The following is a 5,883-nucleotide window of genomic DNA, read 5'->3' on the forward strand; positions in this document are numbered from 1 at the left end:
ACCACAACAACACTTTCTTTGTTCCGTCTTTTGCTGCAATCAACAAATCATCGACATATTGCAACAACAATGTGCCATCCGGCATTTGGCATGGTTCGAGGAGTTCTTTGAGGACCTGATCGAACAATCCCGGCAAATTTTTGAATCCCTGCGGCATGCGAGTGTATTGTAATTTCATCCCTTTGTAAGTGAATGAAAACACGTGCCGCACTGACGGGGAAAGCGGGAGGCAGAAGAAGGCATTAGCCAAATCAATCACGGTGAAGCTGGGACGCCCAACGTGGGGCTTGAACCCACAACCCTGAGATTAAGAGTCTCATGCTCTACCAACTGAGCTAACCAGGCTTCTTCTATTGGGAATTGTTTCATTCTTTCACTTTTTTTTTAACAGGTTTGGTTCACGAAAACCAGCAGACACGTTTTAAATCTAGCCTCTGAAACACATTCGTTGATAAGACTAAACATTTAAAGGTTCCCAACAAGTGGCAGCTGTCCAATGTTGTCTCTAGTTGGAAACCCCAGCCCAAGTTGGAAACCCTAATTGGGAGCCCTTGCCCCAGTTGGAATTACTAGTTTGAAACCCTACCCGGAGTTGGAACCCTAGTTGGAAACCCTAGCCCTAGTTGGAAACGCTGGCCGTAGTGTATAACAGAGAAAGCATTTTTTCTTTTGGTTTTTGTCCCTTTGTTGCACTGAAAACGGATATTGGGGGGGAGTCAGCACAACTGTTGGGTTCACAACATTTTTCTGAAAAGAATCTCACAGAGGCAGGATATCTCCTTTTTGGCGAACGATCATCTTCAGATGGGCTCAATCCCAGACACAACGAGTGTGGTTGGGATCTGCGCCCTTCCTTCAGTTTGGTCGTGCCTTTTATTGAGGAACAAACAAAGGGGCAAGTGTACATGTACATGAATGCATAGCTTCTTTAGACGGGAAGGACATTCCACAATTACATCTCATGACCACCGCGCAACAGCGAGACTATTAGGACAGAAGCGGTATGGTCGTCCCATGACTTTAGCTAGACAAAAGACGTAGTCTTGGTGCTCATGGGATAGATACCTCTGTTGGAGTTCTCATGACTTCTACTTAAATAAGACGTTTGTCTGCTTCAGCCATCCCATGACAACCTCATGATATGTACATGGATAGCTAACTATGGGCCCATTGTATAGCGCGGCTCGTAACTCCACACATGAGCTCCTTAGCCAGCCATCTGCTCCCAAGACATTATCACGAGGCCAAACTATCACATGTTGCGGAGAATCTTGCACACATAAGTAGATACATAGAATCCAATGATAAAAAGTATATTTTTTCCAACAACAACAAAAAAAGAAATCAGAAACCAAAACCCTTTCTGACAGTATACAAGAGTTTGTTCAGACTCAAATAAAGTCATTAATTTCATATGAATTATATTAAATTGACCATGAAGGGACTTCAACCCTCAAGCTTCAGATCCAAACTCAGACGCCTTATCCATTAGGCCACATAGCCATATGAAAGACTGTACCAAGTGAAACATGGCAACGACTTCTGACGACTGGAGCCTGCCAAGTGAAGTTCACAATTGTTACTGACATAAATGGCCTGTAGATTATTCAATTTACCGTAAAAGAGAATTGTAATGCAATTGACATATTACCTTGTTAGTGCAAGTGGTCGTGCATCAGTCTTAAAATCTGAAGGTTGTGAGCTCGACCCTCACACGGGGCGCTGTTTTCTATAGTCCACAGTAAAATCATTGTCAATTTCAGAAGATACTAGGTTGCTCAGAATAGAATAAAGTTTTCTGTTTGTGAAGTTGAACGTAATTCTCATTATTGGAATAAATTACTCTTTTTGACCAGCAGGGGGGTTTGTGTGCACATGAAGCCTCGAGAAATGAACCTATTTGCAAACCGTTTGGTGGGAAAGCCTCAAATCCCAAGTGTGCCAGTTTCTTCACTAAAGAGATGAGAGTTCTTTGTTACAGATGTTTACTGTGATCTTAATTTGTTGACATGACAGCCACACCGTAGAACTGGTGACAACACAAAGATATACTTAGATTTCCAAAACATACACTTGAATTAAAAAAAGGAAAAGGAAAACATACACTTTGGCCTGCCAGTGAACAACTAGGTACTTTACTGTTTTAACTTAGAAGCTTCGTGATGACACATCCGAGGTCGGCCGTTTAGTATTGTGATGTTGCATCACGTCATCTTCCCGCTTCTTTCCCGGAAACAGGAAGTGCCCTCGAAGTCTAACTTACCCCCAGTGTCTATCACAATTTAATATCAACAAGACAGTGCTACAAACTATATACAAATAACAAGGAACAAAAATAAATTCACACAAAACTAGAAGCTTCGCCAGAGTCGCAACAGCTCCGCCCAGCGGCGAAAGACACAACTGCTTCGACTTCGGCAGTTACACCAACGAAGCCTCATGTGTCCATCACTACTCAAAAGCGTTCAGTGTGTCACAGCACTGTAGACCTAAACTCCGTGTGCGTACTACTGCGCAAAAGTTTTGTTTTAAACAGAAAGAACGCAATCCCCCACTAGCAGAAATTATGCCGTCGAGATTCCCACATTTGGGGAATTCACAGGGGTCAGTATGTGTCATTAGCATCAGTCGATATATGTAACCGTAACTTGAATTGGTCGTCTCTTTATTTAAGTCGTTGCCTCAGACTGATTTCTGGTTATCGCTTCTCGGCCTTTTGGCTAAGATCAAGTGTAGTATCTGTTCTTATCAGGTTAATTTCTAATACACACCCTATCTGGAGACCACATATTACATACAATTTTGGAATTGGGAGATAGAAAAGGGGCTTGCCCCGTCTACTCCACGCATCGACCTGATATTGCAGTACCTCCAGACACGGTGCACCCCCTCTCCTGGTCAAATCGATAGTTCAATATGAAAGAATACCATTTCAATCTGTTCGCTTCATTCTTACAGGGTTAGGCAGTCAATTATGACTTGATGGGGTCTGATCTAAATGTAAGACGTTTCGGCTTGAGAGGCAGCAAGAATTTAGATAACCGTTCTAAAATATAATTAAATGTGTTTCTTTGCTTGAGATTTTCCTATCATTGTTTCAAGAATTTTCATTACAATTCTTATTCTCAAAATTTCAAAGAAAATGTCATTTTCTAAACTTGTTCAGAATAAAAATATATTATTCAGTGGTAATGTCGGAGGTTTTCAATAAATACAAATTCGTAGTTCTAGGGTTCTCAGGTTAAAAGAGGCAATGCCTGATGGGCATGTTTTTGCAGATACTATGTTATTCTACACCATTCACTTTATTATTGTGTGAAGGCCCATTCGTGGTCTTCGCCTTCACACGCAATTTCTCCAGAAATTGCATTTTCTAGTTGTGTGAAGGCGATGGCCTTCACACATGTTATTCTACACCATTCTCTATTATTATTATTATTGTGTGAAGGCGATGGCCTTGTGTTATTCTACACCATTCACTTTATTATTATTGTGTGAAGGCGATGGCCTTCACACATGTTATTCTACACCATTCACTTTATTATTCAAAGTCAAAGTCAAAGTCTGCTTTATTGTCAATTACTTCACATGCCAAGACACACAAAGAAATCGAAATTATGTTCCCACTATCCCACGGTGACAAGACATAGTACACAATATACATACAAGTAAACAACACAAACAAATAAAAACAAGAATGCACAAACAGTGAATAAATAATTATACAATTATTAATTAATTATTAACAATAATTATAATAATAATAATTATTATTATTGTGTGAAGGCGATGGCTTTCACACAATAATAATACCGTTTTTTTCCGTGTATAGTGCGCCCCCATGTATAATACGCACCCTAACAATGGCATGCTGATGCTGGAAAAAAGCCTGTACCCATGTATAATACGCACCCAATTTTTATGATTTTTTTTTAAATTATTTTTCTTTTTTTTTTTTAAGTCCCAATGATCGTCACACACGCAGGGAGGCAATGGGTCCCATTTTTATAGTCTTTGGTATGGTCTTAACTAGGCTGGATGCAATTTTTTTTGTTGGCGTTGATTTCTCCGACTGCCCCTAAACGCACCACCGCGCTCCGTGCGCGCATGTGAAAAAGGCGTGCGGACGTGAAAAAGGCGGCTCTGTATGGGAGAGACGTTGAAGAGGAATAAAAACACCCTTGGAAACCAAAACTTGCCCCTCGTCGTGACTCGGAGCCGCAACAAATGTTTCGGATTTGTGTAGGGTACATTGTGACAGACAGCAAACGAGCAGGTGATCGAGCAAGCGTCTGATACGAGAGCATTGCGGTCGTATGGAGCGTGTTTGAAGTGAACAGCAGAGACGAAAGGAACAAGGCAAAGTGTTGTGAAATAAAATATTACCTGTAATACGCATTTAGTTATTTGCTGATTGAAACTGCTAATTAAACTGTGAATTGAAACTAATAGGTGGAGAACTGAACTCTCGCTCTTTATATAGCTGACGTGTCTTGCGCAACCGTTCTGCGCATCTGTAATGGCGGCCTCCGTATGACGTCCGGTCCGCGATGGAGATTAAAAAACAAACAATATTTGACAATAACACACCATCAAGGATTGCACCATGGCATCAAACGATGTGTCGTCAATTATGAATTTTACTAAGTGTGTTGGGCAGGATGGCTGAATGCGATGCGCGATTGACAACAAACAAGAAGAAAGGTGATTTCAAGTTTTATTTCGAGGGAGATTTGTCATGTCTCGTCCCCAGTTTTGCTATGTGTCTAGGTTGCCATAGTTTCTGTTCGCGTCGCCCCTCTCTTCCTGTGTCACCTCAATCGATGTAACGTGTTTTGTATTTAAGTCCTGTCTGCCCCTCGCTCACCGTCGGATCATTGCACGTGTTACTGTCATGATGTGGTGTCTGTTCCTGTCTTTGGTAATGTCACCCTGTCTTTTTGTTCCACGACTTTGTCGGTCAGTCCTGTTGTTGGTTTTGTTGTTTTGTTGTACCATGACTTTCTTAAAAAAAAAAAAAAAAAAAAAAAAATTTGAAAAAAATAAAAAAATAAAAAAATGTTGTACCCATGTATAATGCGCACCCCGGATTTTAGGACAATAAATTAGTTACATTTTGCGCACTATACACGGAAAAAAACGGTAATAAAGTAAATGGTGTAGAATAACATACAATAATAATAATCACAATAATAGAGAATGGTGTAGAATAACATATGTGTGATGGCCATCGCCTTCACACAATAAAGTGAATGGAGTAGAATAACATATGTGTGAAGGCCATCGCCTTCACACAATAAAGTGAATGGAGTAGAATAACATATGTGTGAAGGCCATCACCTTCACACAATAGTAATAATAAAGTGAATGGTGTAGAATAACATATGTGTGAAGGCCATCGCCTTCACACAACTACAATTTGCAATTCCTGAAGAAGTTGCGTGTGAAGGTGAAGAAGATGAATAAATACTTGGGAAATGCTGCAGAATGATGTTGAAACGAGTTGAATCGGTTGAAAATGTCGAAATTAGAAGTGAAAAACCGAATTTTGGAGAATTTGGTTGAACTTCAAATTTGAAATTTAATTGAATTTTTGGTATGTGGGAAGTTGTAGAATAGGTAGGCAAAAGATGAAGAGTTGAAAGTTGGAATGAGTTTAATTGGTAGAGAAATGTAGAAAAACGAAATTTTGGAGAATTTGGTTGAATTTCAAATTTGAAATTTTCGGTAAGTGGGAAGTTGTGGAATGGGTAGGCAAAAGATGAACAGCTGAAAGTTGTAATGGGTTGAAAAATGTAGAAATTAGAGTCGAAAAACAAAATTGTAGAGAATTTGGTTGAATTTCAAATTTAAAAATTTATATAGAGCAAATGTTAAATCTCC

The 5,883-nt window shown here is 39.8% G+C and overlaps 2 non-coding genes across 2 annotated transcripts; one reads left to right on the forward strand and one right to left on the reverse strand.

Moving 5' to 3' along the window:
• Positions 1-272: 272 nt before the first annotated feature.
• Positions 273-345, reverse strand: trnak-cuu (transfer RNA lysine (anticodon CUU)). The gene has a single exon. It is a non-coding gene; the product is annotated as a tRNA-Lys (tRNA).
• A 2,355-nt stretch (positions 346-2,700) lies between these two features.
• On the forward strand, positions 2,701-2,891 carry LOC133143272 (U2 spliceosomal RNA). Its single transcript, XR_009710395.1, has one exon. It is a non-coding gene; the product is annotated as a U2 spliceosomal RNA (small nuclear RNA).
• The last annotated feature ends 2,992 nt before the right edge of the window (positions 2,892-5,883 follow it).

This window comes from Syngnathus typhle, linkage group LG18, assembly GCF_033458585.1.
Source record: "Syngnathus typhle isolate RoL2023-S1 ecotype Sweden linkage group LG18, RoL_Styp_1.0, whole genome shotgun sequence".
In the NCBI taxonomy this organism is placed as follows: domain Eukaryota; kingdom Metazoa; phylum Chordata; class Actinopteri; order Syngnathiformes; family Syngnathidae; genus Syngnathus; species Syngnathus typhle.